Genomic DNA, 22951 nt, shown 5'->3' on the forward strand with positions numbered 1-22951 from the left:
TCATAAAAAACGTCATAGTATAGTATGGCGTTTTTTTCGGGCAAAAAAAGTCAAAATTTTTTTGACCTCAAAATGTCATAAAAAACGTCATAGTATAGTATGGCGTCAAAATCGGACAAAAAAAGTCAAAAACTTTTTTGACCTCAAAATGTCATAAAAAACGTCATAGTATAGTATGGCGTTTTTTTCGGGCAAAAAAAGTCAAAAAAATTTTTGACCTCAAAATGTCATAAAAAACGTCATAGTATAGTATGGCGTTTTTTTCGGGCAAAAAAAGTCAAAAATTTTTTTGACCTCAAAATGTCATAAAAAATGTCATAGTATAGTATGGCGTTTTTTTCGGGCAAAAAAAGTCAAATTGTTTTTTGACCTCAAAATGTCATAAAAAACGTCATAGTATAGTATGGCGTTTTTTTCGGGCAAAAAAAGTCAAAAATTTTTTTGACCTCAAAATGTCATAAAAAATGTCATAGTATAGTATGGCGTTTTTTTCGGGCAAAAAAAGTCAAATTTTTTTTTTACCTCAAAATGTCATAAAAAACGTCATAGTATAGTATGGCGTCAAAATCGGACAAAAAAAGTCAAAAAATTTTTTGACCTCAAAATGTCATAAAAAACGTCATAGTATAGTATGGCGTCAAAATCGGACAAAAAAAGTCAAAAATTTTTTTGACCTCAAAATGTCATAAAAAACGTCATAGTATAGTATGGCGTCAAAATCGGACAAAAAAAGTCAAAAAATTTTTTGACCTCAAAATGTCATAAAAAACGTCATAGTATAGTATGGCGTTTTTTTCGGGCAAAAAAAGTCAAATTTTTTTTTGACCTCAAAATGTCATAAAAAACGTCATAGTATAGTATGGCGTTTTTTCGGGCAAAAAAAGTCAAAAATTTTTTTGACCTCAAAATGTCATAAAAAACGTCATAGTATAGTATGGCGTTTTTTTCGGGCAAAAAAAGTCCAAATTTTTTTTTACCTCAAAATGTCATAAAAAACGTCATAGTATAGTATGGCGTTTTTTTCGGGCAAAAAAAGTCAAAATTTTTTTGACCTCAAAATGTCATAAAAAACGTCATAGTATAGTATGGCGTCAAAATCGGACAAAAAAAGTCAAAAACTTTTTTGACCTCAAAATGTCATAAAAAACGTCATAGTATAGTATGGCGTTTTTTTCGGGCAAAAAAAGTCAAAAAAATTTTTGACCTCAAAATGTCATAAAAAACGTCATAGTATAGTATGGCGTTTTTTTCGGGCAAAAAAAGTCAAAAATTTTTTTGACCTCAAAATGTCATAAAAAATGTCATAGTATAGTATGGCGTTTTTTTCGGGCAAAAAAAGTCAAATTGTTTTTTGACCTCAAAATGTCATAAAAAACGTCATAGTATAGTATGGCGTTTTTTTCGGGCAAAAAAAGTCAAAAATTTTTTTGACCTCAAAATGTCATAAAAAATGTCATAGTATAGTATGGCGTTTTTTTCGGGCAAAAAAAGTCAAATTTTTTTTTTACCTCAAAATGTCATAAAAAACGTCATAGTATAGTATGGCGTCAAAATCGGACAAAAAAAGTCAAAAAATTTTTTGACCTCAAAATGTCATAAAAAACGTCATAGTATAGTATGGCGTCAAAATCGGACAAAAAAAGTCAAAAATTTTTTTGACCTCAAAATGTCATAATAAACGTCATAGTATAGTATGGCGTTTTTTTCGGGCAAAAAAAGTCAAAATTTTTTTGACCTCAAAATGTCATAATAAACGTCATAGTATAGTATGGCGTTTTTTTCGGGCAAAAAAAGTCAAAATTTTTTTTGACCTCAAAATGTCATAAAAAATGTCATAGTATAGTATGGCGTTTTTTTCGGGCAAAAAAAGTCAAAAAATTTTTTGACCTCAAAATGTCATAAAAAACGTCATAGTATAGTATGGCGTCAAAATCGGACAAAAAAAGTCAAAAAATTTTTTGACCTCAAAATGTCATAAAAAACATCATAGTATAGTATGGCGTTTTTTTCAGGCAAAAAAAGTCAAAAATTTTTTTGACCTCAAAATGTCATAAAAAACGTCATAGTATAGTATGGCGTTTTTTTCGGGCAAAAAAAGTCAAATTTTTTTTTGACCTCAAAATGTCATAAAAAACGTCATAGTATAGTATGGCGTCAAAATCGGACAAAAAAAGTCAAAATTTTTTTTGACCTCAAAATGTCATAAAAAACGTCATAGTATAGTATGGCGTTTTTTTCGGGCAAAAAAAGTCAAAAATTTTTTTGACCTCAAAATGTCATAAAAAACGTCATAGTATAGTATGGCGTTTTTTTCGGGCAAAAAAAGTCAAAATTTTTTTTGACCTCAAAATGTCATAAAAAACGTCATAGTATAGTATGGCGTCAAAATCGGACAAAAAAAGTCAAAATTTTTTCTGACCTCAAAATGTCATAAAAAACGTCATAGTATAGTATGGCGTTTTTTTCGGGCAAAAAAAGTCAAAATTTTTTTGACCTCAAAATGTCATAAAAAACGTCATAGTATAGTATGGCGTCAAAATCGGACAAAAAAAGTCAAAAAATTTTTTGACCTCAAAATGTCATAAAAAACGTCATAGTATAGTATGGCGTCAAAATCGGACAAAAAAAGTCAAAAAAATTTTTGACCTCAAAATGTCATAAAAAACGTCATAGTATAGTATGGCGTTTTTTTCGGGCAAAAAAAGTCAAAAAAATTTTTGACCTCAAAATGTCATAAAAAACGTCATAGTATAGTATGGCGTTTTTTTCGGGCAAAAAAAGTCAAAATTTTTTTTGACCTCAAAATGTCATAAAAAACGTCATAGTATAGTATGGCGTTTTTTTCGGGCAAAAAAGGTCAAAATTTTTTTGACCTCAAAATGTCATAAAAAACGTCATAGTATAGTATGGCGTCAAAATCGGAAAAAAAAAAGTCAAAAAATTTTTTGACCTCAAAATGTCATAAAAAACGTCATAGTATAGTATGGCGTTTTTTTTCGGGCAAAAAAAGTCAAAATTTTTTTTGACCTCAAAATGTCATAAAAAACGTCATAGTATAGTATGGCGTTTTTTCGGGCAAAAAAAGTCAAAAAATTTTTTGACCTCAAAATGTCATAAAAAACGTCATAGTATAGTATGGCGTTTTTTTCGGGCAAAAAAAGTCAAACATTTATTTGACCTCAAAATGTCATAAAAAACGTCATAGTATAGTATGGCGTCAAAATCGGACAAAAAAAGTCAAATTTTTTTTTGACCTCAAAATGTCATAAAAAACGTCATAGTATAGTATGGCGTCAAAATCGGACAAAAAAAGTCAAAATTTTTTTTGACCTCAAAATGTCATAAAAAACGTCATAGTATAGTATGGCGTTTTTTTCGGGCAAAAAAAGTCAAAAAATTTTTTGACCTCAAAATGTCATAAAAAATGTCATAGTATAGTATGGCGTTTTTTTCGGGCAAAAAAAGTCAAAAAATTTTTTGACCTCAAAATGTCATAAAAAACGTCATAGTATAGTATGGCGTTTTTTTCGGGCAAAAAAAGTCAAAAAATTTTTTGACCTCAAAATGTCATAAAAAACGTCATAGTATAGTATGGCGTTTTTTTCGGGCAAAAAAAGTCAAAAATTTTTTTGACCTCAAAATGTCATAAAAAACGTCATAGTATAGTATGGCGTTTTTTTCGGGCAAAAAAAGTCAAAAATTTTTTTGACCTCAAAATGTCATAAAAAACGTCATAGTATAGTATGGCGTCAAAATCGGACAAAAAAAGTCAAAAAATTTTTTGACCTCAAAATGTCATAAAAAACGTCATAGTATAGTATGGCGTCAAAATCGGACAAAAAAAGTCAAAAATTTTTTTGACCTCAAAATGTCATAAAAAACGTCATAGTATAGTATGGCGTCAAAATCGGACAAAAAAAGTCAAAAAATTTTTTGACCTCAAAATGTCATAAAAAACGTCATAGTATAGTATGGCGTTTTTTTCGGGCAAAAAAAGTCAAATTTTTTTTTGACCTCAAAATGTCATAAAAAACGTCATAGTATAGTATGGCGTTTTTTCGGGCAAAAAAAGTCAAAAATTTTTTTGACCTCAAAATGTCATAAAAAACGTCATAGTATAGTATGGCGTTTTTTTTCGGGCAAAAAAAGTCCAAATTTTTTTTTACCTCAAAATGTCATAAAAAACGTCATAGTATAGTATGGCGTTTTTTTCGGGCAAAAAAAGTCAAAATTTTTTTGACCTCAAAATGTCATAAAAAACGTCATAGTATAGTATGGCGTCAAAATCGGACAAAAAAAGTCAAAAACTTTTTTGACCTCAAAATGTCATAAAAAACGTCATAGTATAGTATGGCGTTTTTTTCGGGCAAAAAAAGTCAAAAAAATTTTTGACCTCAAAATGTCATAAAAAACGTCATAGTATAGTATGGCGTTTTTTTCGGGCAAAAAAAGTCAAAAATTTTTTTGACCTCAAAATGTCATAAAAAATGTCATAGTATAGTATGGCGTTTTTTTCGGGCAAAAAAAGTCAAATTGTTTTTTGACCTCAAAATGTCATAAAAAACGTCATAGTATAGTATGGCGTTTTTTTCGGGCAAAAAAAGTCAAAAATTTTTTTGACCTCAAAATGTCATAAAAAATGTCATAGTATAGTATGGCGTTTTTTTCGGGCAAAAAAAGTCAAATTTTTTTTTTACCTCAAAATGTCATAAAAAACGTCATAGTATAGTATGGCGTCAAAATCGGACAAAAAAAGTCAAAAAATTTTTTGACCTCAAAATGTCATAAAAAACGTCATAGTATAGTATGGCGTCAAAATCGGACAAAAAAAGTCAAAAATTTTTTTGACCTCAAAATGTCATAAAAAACGTCATAGTATAGTATGGCGTTTTTTTCGGGCAAAAAAAGTCAAATTTTTTTTTGACCTCAAAATGTCATAAAAAACGTCATAGTATAGTATGGCGTCAAAATCGGACAAAAAAAGTCAAAAAAATTTTTGACCTCAAAATGTCATAAAAAACGTCATAGTATAGTATGGCGTTTTTTTCGGGCAAAAAAAGTCAAAAAAATTTTTGACCTCAAAATGTCATAAAAAACGTCATAGTATAGTATGGCGTTTTTTTCGGGCAAAAAAAGTCAAAATTTTTTTTGACCTCAAAATGTCATAAAAAACGTCATAGTATAGTATGGCGTTTTTTTCGGGCAAAAAAGGTCAAAATTTTTTTGACCTCAAAATGTCATAAAAAACGTCATAGTATAGTATGGCGTCAAAATCGGAAAAAAAAAGTCAAAAATTTTTTTGACCTCAAAATGTCATAAAAAACGTCATAGTATAGTATGGCGTTTTTTTCGGGCAAAAAAAGTCAAAAAATTTTTTGACCTCAAAATGTCATAAAAAACGTCATAGTATAGTATGGCGTTTTTTTTCGGGCAAAAAAAGTCAAAATTTTTTTTGACCTCAAAATGTCATAAAAAACGTCATAGTATAGTATGGCGTTTTTTCGGGCAAAAAAAGTCAAAAAATTTTTTGACCTCAAAATGTCATAAAAAACGTCATAGTATAGTATGGCGTTTTTTTCGGGCAAAAAAAGTCAAACATTTATTTGACCTCAAAATGTCATAAAAAACGTCATAGTATAGTATGGCGTCAAAATCGGACAAAAAAAGTCAAATTTTTTTTTGACCTCAAAATGTCATAAAAAACGTCATAGTATAGTATGGCGTCAAAATCGGACAAAAAAAGTCAAAATTTTTTTTGACCTCAAAATGTCATAAAAAACGTCATAGTATAGTATGGCGTTTTTTTCGGGCAAAAAAAGTCAAAAAATTTTTTGACCTCAAAATGTCATAAAAAATGTCATAGTATAGTATGGCGTTTTTTTTCGGGCAAAAAAAGTCAAATTTTTTTTTGACCTCAAAATGTCATAAAAAACGTCATAGTATAGTATGGCGTCAAAATCGGACAAAAAAAGTCGCAATTTTTTTTGACCTCAAAATGTCATAAAAAACGTCATAGTATAGTATGGCGTTTTTTTTCGGGCAAAAAAAGTCAAAATTTTTTTTGACCTCAAAATGTCATAAAAAACGTCATAGTATAGTATGGCGTTTTTTTCGGGCAAAAAAAGTCAATTTTTTTTTGACCTCAAAATGTCATAAAAAACGTCATAGTATAGTATGGCGTCAAAATCGGACAAAAAAAGTCAAAATTTTTTTTGACCTCAAAATGTCATAAAAAACGTCATAGTATAGTATGGCGTTTTTTTTCGGGCAAAAAAAGTCAAAAAATTTTTTGACCTCAAAATGTCATAAAAAACGTCATAGTATAGTATGGCGTCAAAATCGGACAAAAAAAGTCAAAAATTTTTTTGACCTCAAAATGTCATAAAAAACGTCATAGTATAGTATGGCGTTTTTTTCGGGCAAAAAAAGTCAAAATTTTTTTTGACCTCAAAATGTCATAAAAAACGTCATAGTATGGTATGGCGTCAAAATCGGACAAAAAAAGTCAAAAAATTTTTTGACCTCAAAATGTCATAAAAAACGTCATAGTATAGTATGGCGTTTTTTTCGGGCAAAAAAAGTCAAACATTTATTTGACCTCAAAATGTCATAAAAAACGTCATAGTATAGTATGGCGTCAAAATCGGACAAAAAAAGTCAAAATTTTTTTTGACCTCAAAATGTCATAAAAAACGTCATAGTATAGTATGGCGTTTTTTTCGGGCAAAAAAAGTCAAAATTTTTTTTGACCTCAAAATGTCATAAAAAACGTCATAGTATAGTATGGCGTTTTTTCGGGCAAAAAAAGTCAAAAAAATTTTTGACCTCAAAATGTCATAAAAAACATCATAGTATAGTATGGCGTTTTTTTCGGGCAAAAAAAGTCAAACATTTATTTGACCTCAAAATGTCATAAAAAACGTCATAGTATAGTATGGCGTCAAAATCGGACAAAAAAAGTCAAAATTTTTTTTGACCTCAAAATGTCATAAAAAACGTCATAGTATAGTATGGCGTTTTTTTCGGGCAAAAAAAGTCAAAAAATTTTTTGACCTCAAAATGTCATAAAAAATGTCATAGTATAGTATGGCGTTTTTTTTTCGGGCAAAAAAAGTCAAATTTTTTTTTGACCTCAAAATGTCATAAAAAACGTCATAGTATAGTATGGCATCAAAATCGGACAAAAAAAGTCGCAATTTTTTTTGACCTCAAAATGTCATAAAAAACGTCATAGTATAGTATGGCGTTTTTTTCGGGCAAAAAAAGTCAATTTTTTTTTGACCTCAAAATGTCATAAAAAACGTCATAGTATAGTATGGCGTCAAAATCGGACAAAAAAAGTCAAAATTTTTTTTGACCTCAAAATGTCATAAAAAACGTCATAGTATAGTATGGCGTTTTTTTTTCGGGCAAAAAAAGTCAAAAAATTTTTTGACCTCAAAATGTCATAAAAAACGTCATAGTATAGTATGGCGTCAAAATCGGACAAAAAAAGTCAAAAAATTTTTTGACCTCAAAATGTCATAAAAAACGTCATAGTATAGTATGGCGTTTTTTTCGGGCAAAAAAAGTCAATTTTTTTTGACCTCAAAATGTCATAAAAAACGTCATAGTATAGTATGGCGTCAAAATCGGACAAAAAAAGTCAAAATTTTTTTTGACCTCAAAATGTCATAAAAAACGTCGTAGTATAGTATGGCGTTTTTCTCGGGCAAAAAAAGTCAAAAATTTTTTTGACCTCAAAATGTCATAAAAAACGTCATAGTATAGTATGGGGTTTTTTTCGGGCAAAAAAAGTCAAAATTTTTTTTGACCTCAAAATGTCATAAAAAACGTCATAGTATAGTATGGCGTTTTTTTCGGGCAAAAAAAGTCAAAATTATTTTTGACCTCAAAATGTCATAAAAAACGTCATAGTATGGTATGGCGTCAAAATCGGACAAAAAAAGTCAAAAAATTTTTTGACCTCAAAATGTCATAAAAAACGTCATAGTATAGTATGGCGTTTTTTTCGGGCAAAAAAAGTCAAACATTTATTTGACCTCAAAATGTCATAAAAAACGTCATAGTATAGTATGGCGTCAAAATCGGACAAAAAAAGTCCAAATTTTTTTTGACCTCAAAATGTCATAAAAAACGTCATAGTATAGTATGGCGTCAAAATCGGACAAAAAAAGTCAAAATTTTTTTTGACCTCAAAATGTCATAAAAAACGTCATAGTATAGTATGGCGTTTTTTTCGGGCAAAAAAAGTCAAAATTTTTTTTGACCTCAAAATGTCATAAAAAACGTCATAGTATAGTATGGCGTTTTTTCGGGCAAAAAAAGTCAAAAAAATTTTTGACCTCAAAATGTCATAAAAAACATCATAGTATAGTATGGCGTTTTTTTCGGGCAAAAAAAGTCAAACATTTATTTGACCTCAAAATGTCATAAAAAACGTCATAGTATAGTATGGCGTCAAAATCGGACAAAAAAAGTCAAAAAATTTTTTGACCTCAAAATGTCATAAAAAACGTCATAGTATAGTATGGCGTTTTTTTCGGGCAAAAAAAGTCAAAATTTTTTTTGACCTCAAAATGTCATAAAAAACGTCATAGTATAGTATGGCGTTTTTTTCGGGCAAAAAAAGTCAAAAAATTTTTTGACCTCAAAATGTCATAAAAAACGTCATAGTATAGTATGGCGTTTTTTTCGGGCAAAAAAAGTCAAAAAAATTTTTGACCTCAAAATGTCATAAAAAACGTCATAGTATAGTATGGCGTTTTTTTCGGGCAAAAAAAGTCAAAAAAATTTTTGACCTCAAAATGTCATAAAAAACGTCATAGTATAGTATGGCGTTTTTTTCGGGCAAAAAAAGTCAAAAAATTTTTTGACCTCAAAATGTCATAAAAAACGTCATAGTATAGTATGGCGTTTTTTTCGGGCAAAAAAAGTCAAAAAAATTTTTGACCTCAAAATGTCATAAAAAACGTCATAGTATAGTATGGCGTTTTTTTCGGGCAAAAAAAGTCAAAAAAATTTTTGACCTCAAAATGTCATAAAAAATGTCATAGTATAGTATGGCGTTTTTTTCGGGCAAAAAAAGTCACATTTTTTTTTTACCTCAAAATGTCATAAAAAACGTCATAGTATAGTATGGCGTCAAAATCGGACAAAAAAAGGCAAATTTTTTTTTGACCTCAAAATGTCATAAAAAACGTCATAGTATAGTATGGCGTCAAAATCGGACAAAAAAAGTCAAAATTTTTTTTGACCTCAAAATGTCATAAAAAACGTCATAGTATAGTATGGCGTTTTTTTCGGGCAAAAAAAGTCAAAAAATTTTTTGACCTCAAAATGTCATAAAAAATGTCATAGTATAGTATGGCGTTTTTTTTTCGGGCAAAAAAAGTCAAATTTTTTTTTGACCTCAAAATGTCATAAAAAACGTCATAGTATAGTATGGCGTCAAAATCGGACAAAAAAAGTCGCAATTTTTTTTGACCTCAAAATGTCATAAAAAACGTCATAGTATAGTATGGCGTTTTTTTTCGGGCAAAAAAAGTCAAAATTTTTTTTGACCTCAAAATGTCATAAAAAACGTCATAGTATAGTATGGCGTTTTTTTCGGGCAAAAAAAGTCAATTTTTTTTTGACCTCAAAATGTCATAAAAAACGTCATAGTATAGTATGGCGTCAAAATCGGACAAAAAAAGTCAAAATTTTTTTTGACCTCAAAATGTCATAAAAAACGTCATAGTATAGTATGGCGTTTTTTTTCGGGCAAAAAAAGTCAAAAAATTTTTTGACCTCAAAATGTCATAAAAAACGTCATAGTATAGTATGGCGTCAAAATCGGACAAAAAAAGTCAAAAATTTTTTTGACCTCAAAATGTCATAAAAAACGTCATAGTATAGTATGGCGTTTTTTTCGGGCAAAAAAAGTCAATTTTTTTTGACCTCAAAATGTCATAAAAAACGTCATAGTATAGTATGGCGTCAAAATCGGACAAAAAAAGTCAAAATTTTTTTTGACCTCAAAATGTCATAAAAAACGTCGTAGTATAGTATGGCGTTTTTCTCGGGCAAAAAAAGTCAAAAATTTTTTTGACCTCAAAATGTCATAAAAAACGTCATAGTATAGTATGGCGTTTTTTTCGGGCAAAAAAAGTCAAAATTTTTTTTGACCTCAAAATGTCATAAAAAACGTCATAGTATAGTATGGCGTCAAAATCGGACAAAAAAAGTCAAAAAATTTTTTGACCTCAAAATGTCATAAAAAACGTCATAGTATAGTATGGCGTCAAAATCGGACAAAAAAAGTCAAAAATTTTTTGACCTCAAAATGTCATAAAAAACGTCATAGTATAGTATGGCGTTTTTTTCGGGCAAAAAAAGTCAATTTTTTTTTACCTCAAAATGTCATAAAAAACGTCATAGTATAGTATGGCGTTTTTTTCGGGCAAAAAAAGTCAAACATTTATTTGACCTCAAAATGTCATAAAAAACGTCATAGTATAGTATGGCGTCAAAATCGGACAAAAAAAGTCCAAATTTTTTTTGACCTCAAAATGTCATAAAAAACGTCATAGTATAGTATGGCGTTTTTTTCGGGCAAAAAAAGTCAAAAATTTTTTTGACCTCAAAATGTCATAAAAAACGTCATAGTATAGTATGGCGTTTTTTCGGGCAAAAAAAGTCAAAAAAATTTTTGACCTCAAAATGTCATAAAAAACATCATAGTATAGTATGGCGTTTTTTTCGGGCAAAAAAAGTCAAACATTTATTTGACCTCAAAATGTCATAAAAAACGTCATAGTATAGTATGGCGTCAAAATCGGACAAAAAAAGTCAAAAAATTTTTTGACCTCAAAATGTCATAAAAAACGTCATAGTATAGTATGGCGTTTTTTTCGGGCAAAAAAAGTCAAAATTTTTTTTGACCTCAAAATGTCATAAAAAACGTCATAGTATAGTATGGCGTTTTTTTTCGGGCAAAAAAAGTCAAAAAATTTTTTGACCTCAAAATGTCATAAAAAACGTCATAGTATAGTATGGCGTCAAAATCGGACAAAAAAAGTCAAAAATTTTTTTGACCTCAAAATGTCATAAAAAACGTCATAGTATAGTATGGCGTTTTTTTCGGGCAAAAAAAGTCAATTTTTTTTGACCTCAAAATGTCATAAAAAACGTCATAGTATAGTATGGCGTCAAAATCGGACAAAAAAAGTCAAAATTTTTTTTGACCTCAAAATGTCATAAAAAACGTCGTAGTATAGTATGGCGTTTTTCTCGGGCAAAAAAAGTCAAAAATTTTTTTGACCTCAAAATGTCATAAAAAACGTCATAGTATAGTATGGCGTTTTTTTCGGGCAAAAAAAGTCAAAATTTTTTTTGACCTCAAAATGTCATAAAAAACGTCATAGTATAGTATGGCGTCAAAATCGGACAAAAAAAGTCAAAAAATTTTTTGACCTCAAAATGTCATAAAAAACGTCATAGTATAGTATGGCGTCAAAATCGGACAAAAAAAGTCAAAAATTTTTTGACCTCAAAATGTCATAAAAAACGTCATAGTATAGTATGGCGTTTTTTTCGGGCAAAAAAAGTCAATTTTTTTTGACCTCAAAATGTCATAAAAAACGTCATAGTATAGTATGGCGTTTTTTTCGGGCAAAAAAAGTCAAACATTTATTTGACCTCAAAATGTCATAAAAAACGTCATAGTATAGTATGGCGTCAAAATCGGACAAAAAAAGTCCAAATTTTTTTTGACCTCAAAATGTCATAAAAAACGTCATAGTATAGTATGGCGTCAAAATCGGACAAAAAAAGTCAAAATTTTTTTTGACCTCAAAATGTCATAAAAAACGTCATAGTATAGTATGGCGTTTTTTTCGGGCAAAAAAAGTCAAAAATTTTTTTGACCTCAAAATGTCATAAAAAACGTCATAGTATAGTATGGCGTTTTTTCGGGCAAAAAAAGTCAAAAAAATTTTTGACCTCAAAATGTCATAAAAAACATCATAGTATAGTATGGCGTTTTTTTTCGGGCAAAAAAAGTCAAACATTTATTTGACCTCAAAATGTCATAAAAAACGTCATAGTATAGTATGGCGTCAAAATCGGACAAAAAAAGTCAAAAAATTTTTTGACCTCAAAATGTCATAAAAAACGTCATAGTATAGTATGGCGTTTTTTTCGGGCAAAAAAAGTCAAAATTTTTTTTGACCTCAAAATGTCATAAAAAACGTCATAGTATAGTATGGCGTTTTTTTCGGGCAAAAAAAGTCAAAAAATTTTTTGACCTCAAAATGTCATAAAAAACGTCATAGTATAGTATGGCGTTTTTTTCGGGCAAAAAAAGTCAAAAAATTTTTTGACCTCAAAATGTCATAAAAAACGTCATAGTATAGTATGGCGTTTTTTTCGGGCAAAAAAAGTCAAAAAAATTTTTGACCTCAAAATGTCATAAAAAATGTCATAGTATAGTATGGCATTTTTTTCGGGCAAAAAAAGTCAAATTTTTTTTTTACCTCAAAATGTCATAAAAAACGTCATAGTATAGTATGGCGTTTTTTTCGGGCAAAAAAAGTCAAAAATTTTTTTGACCTCAAAATGTCATAAAAAACGTCATAGTATAGTATGGCGTTTTTTTCGGGCAAAAAAAGTCAAAAATTTTTTTGACCTCAAAATGTCATAAAAAACGTCATAGTATAGTATGGCGTTTTTTTCGGGCAAAAAAAGTCAAAATTTTTTTGACCTCAAAATGTCATAAAAAACGTCATAGTATAGTATGGCGTCAAAATCGGACAAAAAAAGTCAAAAAATTTTTTGACCTCAAAATGTCATAAAAAACGTCATAGTATAGTATGGCGTTTTTTTCGGGCAAAAAAAGTCAAAAAAATTTTTGACCTCAAAATGTCATAAAAAACGTCATAGTATAGTATGGCGTTTTTTTCGGGCAAAAAAAGTCAAAATTATTTTTGACCTCAAAATGTCATAAAAAACGTCATAGTATAGTATGGCGTCAAAATCGGACAAAAAAAGTCAAAATTTTTTTTGACCTCAAAATGTCATAAAAAACGTCATAGTATAGTATGGCGTTTTTTTCGGGCAAAAAAAGTCAAAATTTTTTTGACCTCAAAATGTCATAAAAAACGTCATAGTATAGTATGGCGTCAAAATCGGACAAAAAAAGTCAAAAAATTTTTTGACCTCAAAATGTCATAAAAAACGTCATAGTATAGTATGGCGTCAAAATCGGACAAAAAAAGTCAAAAAAATTTTTGACCTCAAAATGTCATAAAAAACGTCATAGTATTATAGTATGGCGTTTTTTTCGGGCAAAAAAAGTCAAAAAAATTTTTGACCTCAAAATGTCATAAAAAACGTCATAGTATAGTATGGCGTTTTTTTCGGGCAAAAAAAGTCAAAATTTTTTTTGACCTCAAAATGTCATAAAAAACGTCATAGTATAGTATGGCGTTTTTTTCGGGCAAAAAAGGTCAAAATTTTTTTGACCTCAAAATGTCATAAAAAACGTCATAGTATAGTATGGCGTTTTTTTCGGGCAAAAAAAGTCAAAAATTTTTTTGACCTCAAAATGTCATAAAAAACGTCATAGTATAGTATGGCGTTTTTTCGGGCAAAAAAAGTCAAAAAAATTTTTGACCTCAAAATGTCATAAAAAACGTCATAGTATAGTATGGCGTTTTTTTCGGGCAAAAAAAGTCAAACATTTATTTGACCTCAAAATGTCATAAAAAACGTCATAGTATAGTATGGCGTCAAAATCGGACAAAAAAAGTCAAAAAATTTTTTGACCTCAAAATGTCATAAAAAACGTCATAGTATAGTATGGCGTTTTTTTCGGGCAAAAAAAGTCAAAATTTTTTTTGACCTCAAAATGTCATAAAAAACGTCATAGTATAGTATGGCGTTTTTTTCGGGCAAAAAAAGTCAAAAAATTTTTTGACCTCAAAATGTCATAAAAAACGTCATAGTATAGTATGGCGTTTTTTTCGGGCAAAAAAAGTCAAAAATTTTTTTGACCTCAAAATGTCATAAAAAACGTCATAGTATAGTATGGCGTTTTTTTCGGGCAAAAAAAGTCAAAAATTTTTTTGACCTCAAAATGTCATAAAAAACGTCATAGTATAGTATGGCGTTTTTTTCGGGCAAAAAAAGTCAAAATTTTTTTGACCTCAAAATGTCATAAAAAACGTCATAGTATAGTATGGCGTTTTTTTCGGGCAAAAAAAGTCAAAAAAATTTTTGACCTCAAAATGTCATAAAAAACGTCATAGTATAGTATGGCGTTTTTTTCGGGCAAAAAAAGTCAAAATTATTCTTGACCTCAAAATGTCATAAAAAACGTCATAGTATAGTATGGCGTCAAAATCGGACAAAAAAAGTCAAAATTTTTTTTGACCTCAAAATGTCATAAAAAACGTCATAGTATAGTATGGCGTTTTTTTCGGGCAAAAAAAGTCAAAATTTTTTTGACCTCAAAATGTCATAAAAAACGTCATAGTATAGTATGGCGTCAAAATCGGACAAAAAAAGTCAAAAAAATTTTTGACCTCAAAATGTCATAAAAAACGTCATAGTATTATAGTATGGCGTTTTTTTCGGGCAAAAAAAGTCAAAAAAATTTTTGACCTCAAAATGTCATAAAAAACGTCATAGTATAGTATGGCGTTTTTTTCGGGCAAAAAAAGTCAAAATTTTTTTTGACCTCAAAATGTCATAAAAAACGTCATAGTATAGTATGGCGTTTTTTTCGGGCAAAAAAGGTCAAAATTTTTTTGACCTCAAAATGTCATAAAAAACGTCATAGTATAGTATGGCGTCAAAATCGGACAAAAAAAGTCAAAAATTTTTTTGACCTCAAAATGTCATAAAAAACGTCATAGTATAGTATGGCGTTTTTTTCGGGCAAAAAAAGTCAAAAAATTTTTTGACCTCAAAATGTCATAAAAAACGTCATAGTATAGTATGGCGTTTTTTTTCGGGCAAAAAAAGTCCAAATTTTTTTTGACCTCAAAATGTCATAAAAAACGTCATAGTATAGTATGGCGTTTTTTCGGGCAAAAAAAGTCAAAAAATTTTTTGACCTCAAAATGTCATAAAAAACGTCATAGTATAGTATGGCGTTTTTTTCGGGCAAAAAAAGTCAAAAATTTTTTTGACCTCAAAATGTCATAAAAAACGTCATAGTATAGTATGGCGTCAAAATCGGACAAAAAAAGTCAAATTTTTTTTTTACCTCAAAATGTCATAAAAAACGTCATAGTATAGTATGGCGTCAAAATCGGACAAAAAAAGTCAAAATTTTTTTTGACCTCAAAATGTCATAAAAAACGTCATAGTATAGTATGGCGTTTTTTTCGGGCAAAAAAAGTCAAAATTTTTTTTGACCTCAAAATGTCATAAAAAACGTCATAGTATAGTATGGCGTTTTTTTCGGGCAAAAAAAGTCAAAATTATTTTTGACCTCAAAATGTCATAAAAAACGTCATAGTATAGTATGGCGTCAAAATCGGACAAAAAAAGTCAACATTTTTTTCGACCTCAAAATGTCATAAAAAACGTCATAGTATAGTAAGGCGTCAAAATCGGACAAAAAAAGTCAAAATTTTTTTCGACCTCAAAATGTCATAAAAAACGTCATAGTATAGTATGGCGTTTTTTTCGGGCAAAAAAAGTCAAATTTTTTTTTGACCTCAAAATGTCATAAAAAACGTCATAGTATAGTATGGCGTCAAAATCAGACAAATAAAGTCAAAATTTTTTTTGACCTCAAAATGTCATAAAAAACGTCATAGTATAGTATGGCGTCAAAATCGGACAAAAAAAGTCAAAAATTTTTTTGACCTCAAAATGTCATAAAAAACGTCATAGTATAGTATGGCGTTTTTTTCGGGCAAAAAAAGTCCAAATTTTTTTTGACCTCAAAATGTCATAAAAAACGTCATAGTATAGTATGGCGTTTTTTTCGGGCAAAAAAAGTCAAAAAATTTTTTGACCTCAAAATGTCATAAAAAACGTCATAGTATAGTATGGCGTCAAAATCGGACAAAAAAAGTCAAAATTTTTTTTGACCTCAAAATGTCATAAAAAACGTCATAGTATAGTATGGCTTCAAAATCGGACAAAAAAAGTCAAAATTTTTTTTGACCTCAAAATGTCATAAAAAACGTCATAGTATAGTATGGCGTTTTTTTCGGGCAAAAAAAGTCAAAATTTTTTTTGACCTCAAAATGTCATAAAAAACGTCATAGTATAGTATGGCGTTTTTTTCGGGCAAAAAAAGTCAATTTTTTTTTGACCTCAAAATGTCATAAAAAAACGTCATAGTATAGTATGGCGTCAAAATCGGACAAAAAAAGTCCAAATTTTTTTTGACCTCAAAATGTCATAAAAAACGTCATAGTATAGTATGGCGTTTTTTTCGGGCAAAAAAAGTCAAAATTTTTTTTGACCTCAAAATGTCATAAAAAACGTCATAGTATAGTATGGCGTTTTTTTTCGGGCAAAAAAAGTCAAAAAATTTTTTGACCTCAAAATGTCATAAAAAACGTCATAGTATAGTATGGCGTCAAAATCGGACAAAAAAAGTCAAAAAATTTTTTGACCTCAAAATGTCATAAAAAACGTCATAGTATAGTATGGCGTTTTTTTCGGGCAAAAAAAGTCAATTTTTTTTGACCTCAAAATGTCATAAAAAACGTCATAGTATAGTATGGCGTCAAAATCGGACAAAAAAAGTCAAAATTTTTTTTGACCTCAAAATGTCATAAAAAACGTCGTAGTATAGTATGGCGTTTTTTTCGGGCAAAAAAAGTCAAACATTTTTTTGACCTCAAAATGTCATAAAAAACGTCATAGTATAGTATGGCGTTTTTTTCGGGCAAAAAAAGTCAAAATTTTTTTTGACCTCAAAATGTCATAAAAAACGTCATAGTATAGTATGGCGTTTTTTTCGGGCAAAAAAAGTCAAAATTATTTTTGACCTCAAAATGTCATAAAAAACGTCATAGTATAGTATGGCGTCAAAATCGGACAAAAAAAGTCAAAATTTTTTTTGACCTCAAAATGTCATAAAAAACGTCATAGTATAGTATGGCGTTTTTTTCGGGCAAAAAAAGTCAAAATTTTTTTGACCTCAAAATGTCATAAAAAACGTCATAGTATAGTATGGCGTCAAAATCGGACAAAAAAAGTCAAAAAATTTTTTGACCTCAAAATGTCATAAAAAACGTCATAGTATAGTATGGCGTTTTTTTCGGGCAAAAAAAGTCAAAAAATTTTTTGACCTCAAAATGTCATAAAAAACGTCATAGTATAGTATGGCGTTTTTTTCGGGCAAAAAAAGTCAAAAAAATTTTTGACCTCAAAATGTCATAAAAAACGTCATAGTATAGTATGGCGTTTTTTTCGGGCAAAAAAAGTCAAAAATTTTTTTGACCTCAAAATGTCATAAAAAACGTCATAGTATAGTATGGCGTTTTTTTCGGGCAAAAAAGGTCAAAATTTTTTTGACCTCAAAATGTCATAAAAAATGTCATAGTATAGTATGGCGTCAAAATCGGACAAAAAAAGTCAAAAAATTTTTTGGCCTCAAAATGTCATAAAAAACGTCATAGTATAGTATGGCGTTTTTTTCGGGCAAAAAAAGTCAAAAAATTTTTTGACCTCAAAATGTCATAAAAAACGTCATAGTATAGTATGGCGTTTTTTTCGGGCAAAAAAAGTCAAACATTTATTTGACCTCAAAATGTCATAAAAAACGTCATAGTATAGTATGGCGTCAAAATCGGACAAAAAAAGTCATATTTTTTTTGACCTCAAAATGTCATAAAAAACGTCATAGTATAGTATGGCGTTTTTTTCGGGCAAAAAAAGTCAAAAAATTTTTTGACCTCAAAATGTCATAAAAAACGTCATAGTATAGTATGGCGTTTTTTCCTGGCAAAAAAAGTCAAAAATTTTTTTGACCTCAAAATGTCATAAAAAACGTCATAGTATAGTATGGCGTCAAAATCGGGCAAAAAAAGTCAAAATTATTTTTGACCTCAAAATGTCATAAAAAACGTCATAGTATAGTATGGCGTCAAAATCGGACAAAAAAAGTCAAAAAATTTTTTGACCTCAAAATGTCATAAAAAACGTCATAGTATAGTATGGCGTTTTTTTCGGGCAAAAAAAGTCAAAATTTTTTTTGACCTCAAAATGTCATAAAAAACGTCATAGTATAGTATGGCGTTTTTTTCGGGCAAAAAAAGTCAAAAAATTTTTTGACCTCAAAATGTCATAAAAAACGTCATAGTATAGTATGGCGTTTTTTTCGGGCAAAAAAAGTCAAATTTTTTTTTGACCTCAAAATGTCATAAAAAACGTCATAGTATAGTATGGCGTTTTTTTCGGGCAAAAAAAGTCAAAAATTTTTTTGACCTCAAAATGTCATAAAAAACGTCATAGTATAGTATGGCGTTTTTTTCGGGCAAAAAAAGTCAAAAATTTTTTTGACCTCAAAATGTCATAAAAAACGTCATAGTATAGTATGGCGTTTTTTTCGGGCAAAAAAAGTCAAAAATTTTTTTGACCTCAAAATGTCATAAAAAACGTCATAGTATAGTATGGCGTCAAAATCGGACAAAAAAAGTCAAAAAATTTTTTGGCCTCAAAATGTCATAAAAAACGTCATAGTATAGTATGGCGTTTTTTTCGGGCAAAAAAAGTCAATATTTTTTTGACCTCAAAATGTCATAAAAAACGTCATAGTATAGTATGGCGTCAAAATCGGACAAAAAAAGTCAAAAAATTTTTTGACCTCAAAATGTCATAAAAAACGTCATAGTATAGTATGGCGTCAAAATCGGACAAAAAAAGTCAAAAATTTTTTTGACCTCAAAATGTCATAAAAAACGTCATAGTATAGTATGGCGTTTTTTTCGGGCAAAAAAAGTCAAATTTTTTTTTGACCTCAAAATGTCATAAAAAACGTCATAGTATAGTATGGCGTCAAAATCGGACAAAAAAAGTCAAAATTTTTTTTGACCTCAAAATGTCATAAAAAACGTCGTAGTATAGTATGGCGTTTTTTTCGGGCAAAAAAAGTCAAAATTTTTTTGACCTCAAAATGTCATAAAAAACGTCATAGTATAGTATGGCGTTTTTTTCGGGCAAAAAAAGTCAAAAATTTTTTTGACCTCAAAATGTCATAAAAAACGTCATAGTATAGTATGGCGTTTTTTTCGGGCAAAAAAAGTCAACATTTTTTTTTGACCTCAAAATGTCATAAAAAACGTCATAGTATAGTATGGCGTTTTTTTCGGGCAAAAAAAGTCAAAATTTTTTTTGACCTCAAAATGTCATAAAAAACGTCATAGTATAGTATGGCGTTTTTTTCGGGCAAAAAAAGTCAATTTTTTTTTGACCTCAAAATGTCATAAAAAAACGTCATAGTATAGTATGGCGTCAAAATCGGACAAAAAAAGTCCAAATTTTTTTTGACCTCAAAATGTCATAAAAAACGTCATAGTATAGTATGGCGTTTTTTTCGGGCAAAAAAAGTCAAAATTTTTTTTGACCTCAAAATGTCATAAAAAACGTCATAGTATAGTATGGCGTTTTTTTTCGGGCAAAAAAAGTCAAAAAAATTTTTGACCTCAAAATGTCATAAAAAACGTCATAGTATAGTATGGCGTCAAAATCGGACAAAAAAAGTCAAAAAATTTTTTGACCTCAAAATGTCATAAAAAACGTCATAGTATAGTATGGCGTTTTTTTCGGGCAAAAAAAGTCAATTTTTTTTGACCTCAAAATGTCATAAAAAACGTCATAGTATAGTATGGCGTCAAAATCGGACAAAAAAAGTCAAAATTTTTTTTGACCTCAAAATGTCATAAAAAACGTCGTAGTATAGTATGGCGTTTTTTTCGGGCAAAAAAAGTCAAACATTTTTTTGACCTCAAAATGTCATAAAAAACGTCATAGTATAGTATGGCGTTTTTTTCGGGCAAAAAAAGTCAAACATTTTTTTGACCTCAAAATGTCATAAAAAACGTCATAGTATAGTATGGCGTTTTTTTCGGGCAAAAAAAGTCAATTTTTTTTTGACCTCAAAATGTCATAAAAAACGTCATAGTATAGTATGGCGTTTTTTTCGGGCAAAAAAAGTCAATTTTTTTTGACCTCAAAATGTCATAAAAAACGTCATAGTATAGTATGGCGTCAAAATCGGACAAAAAAAGTCAAAATTTTTTTTGACCTCAAAATGTCATAAAAAACGTCGTAGTATAGTATGGCGTTTTTTTCGGGCAAAAAAAGTCAAACATTTTTTTGACCTCAAAATGTCATAAAAAACGTCATAGTATAGTATGGCGTCAAAATCGGACAAAAAAAGTCAAAATTTTTTTTGACCTCAAAATGTCATAAAAAACGTCATAGTATAGTATGGCGTTTTTTTCGGGCAAAAAAAGTCAAAATTCTTTTGACCTCAAAATGTCATAAAAAACGTCATAGTATAGTATGGCGTCAAAATCGGACAAAAAAAGTCAAAAAATTTTTTGACCTCAAAATGTCATAAAAAACGTCATAGTATAGTATGGCGTCAAAATCGGACAAAAAAAGTCAAAAAAATTTTTGACCTCAAAATGTCATAAAAAACGTCATAGTATAGTATGGCGTTTTTTTCGGGCAAAAAAAGTCAAAAAAATTTTTGACCTCAAAATGTCATAAAAAACGTCATAGTATAGTATGGCGTTTTTTTCGGGCAAAAAAAGTCAAAAATTTTTTTTGACCTCAAAATGTCATAAAAAACGTCATAGTATAGTATGGCGTTTTTTTCGGGCAAAAAAGGTCAAAATTTTTTTGACCTCAAAATGTCATAAAAAACGTCATAGTATAGTATGGCGTCAAAATCGGACAAAAAAAGTCAAAAAATTTTTTGGCCTCAAAATGTCATAAAAAACGTCATAGTATAGTATGGCGTTTTTTTCGGGCAAAAAAAGTCAAAAAATTTTTTGACCTCAAAATGTCATAAAAAACGTCATAGTATAGTATGGCGTTTTTTTTTCGGGCAAAAAAAGTCCAAATTTTTTTTGACCTCAAAATGTCATAAAAAACGTCATAGTATAGTATGGCGTTTTTTCGGGCAAAAAAAGTCAAAAAATTTTTTGACCTCAAAATGTCATAAAAAACGTCATAGTATAGTATGGCGTTTTTTTCGGGCAAAAAAAGTCAAACATTTATTTGACCTCAAAATGTCATAAAAAACGTCATAGTATAGTATGGCGTCAAAATCGGACAAAAAAAGTCATATTTTTTTTGACCTCAAAATGTCATAAAAAACATCATAGTATAGTATGGCGTTTTTTTCGGGCAAAAAAAGTCAAAAAATTTTTTGACCTCAAAATGTCATAAAAAACGTCATAGTATAGTATGGCGTTTTTTCCTGGCAAAAAAAGTCAAAAATTTTTTTGACCTCAAAATGTCATAAAAAACGTCATAGTATAGTATGGCGTCAAAATCGGGCAAAAAAAGTCAAAATTATTTTTGACCTCAAAATGTCATAAAAAACGTCATAGTATAGTATGGCGTCAAAATCGGACAAAAAAAGTCAAAAAATTTTTTGACCTCAAAATGTCATAAAAAACGTCATAGTATAGTATGGCGTTTTTTTCGGGCAAAAAAAGTCAAAATTTTTTTTGACCTCAAAATGTCATAAAAAACGTCATAGTATAGTATGGCGTTTTTTTCGGGCAAAAAAAGTCAAAAAATTTTTTGACCTCAAAATGTCATAAAAAACGTCATAGTATAGTATGGCGTTTTTTTCGGGCAAAAAAAGTCAAATTTTTTTTTGACCTCAAAATGTCATAAAAAACGTCATAGTATAGTATGGCGTTTTTTTCGGGCAAAAAAAGTCAAAAATTTTTTTGACCTCAAAATGTCATAAAAAACGTCATAGTATAGTATGGCGTTTTTTTCGGGCAAAAAAAGTCAAAAATTTTTTTGACCTCAAAATGTCATAAAAAACGTCATAGTATAGTATGGCGTTTTTTTCGGGCAAAAAAAGTCAAAAATTTTTTTGACCTCAAAATGTCATAAAAAACGTCATAGTATAGTATGGCGTCAAAATCGGACAAAAAAAGTCAAAAAATTTTTTGGCCTCAAAATGTCATAAAAAACGTCATAGTATAGTATGGCGTTTTTTTCGGGCAAAAAAAGTCAATATTTTTTTGACCTCAAAATGTCATAAAAAACGTCATAGTATAGTATGGCGTCAAAATCGGACAAAAAAAGTCAAAAAATTTTTTGACCTCAAAATGTCATAAAAAACGTCATAGTATAGTATGGCGTCAAAATCGGACAAAAAAAGTCAAAAATTTTTTTGACCTCAAAATGTCATAAAAAACGTCATAGTATAGTATGGCGTTTTTTTCGGGCAAAAAAAGTCAAATTTTTTTTTGACCTCAAAATGTCATAAAAAACGTCATAGTATAGTATGGCGTCAAAATCGGACAAAAAAAGTCAAAAATTTTTTTGACCTCAAAATGTCATAAAAAACGTCGTAGTATAGTATGGCGTTTTTTTCGGGCAAAAAAAGTCAAAATTTTTTTGACCTCAAAATGTCATAAAAAACGTCATAGTATAGTATGGCGTTTTTTTCGGGCAAAAAAAGTCAAAAATTTTTTTGACCTCAAAATGTCATAAAAAACGTCATAGTATAGTATGGCGTTTTTTTCGGGCAAAAAAAGTCAACATTTTTTTTGACCTCAAAATGTCATAAAAAACGTCATAGTATAGTATGGCGTCAAAATCGGACAAAAAAAGTCAAAAAATTTTTTGACCTCAAAATGTCATAAAAAACGTCATAGTATAGTATGGCGTCAAAATCGGACAAAAAAAGTCAAAAATTTTTTTGACCTCAAAATGTCATAAAAAACGTCATAGTATAGTA

This window comes from Toxotes jaculatrix, chromosome 16 (assembly GCF_017976425.1).
Source record: "Toxotes jaculatrix isolate fToxJac2 chromosome 16, fToxJac2.pri, whole genome shotgun sequence".
Lineage (NCBI taxonomy): Eukaryota > Metazoa > Chordata > Actinopteri > Toxotidae > Toxotes > Toxotes jaculatrix.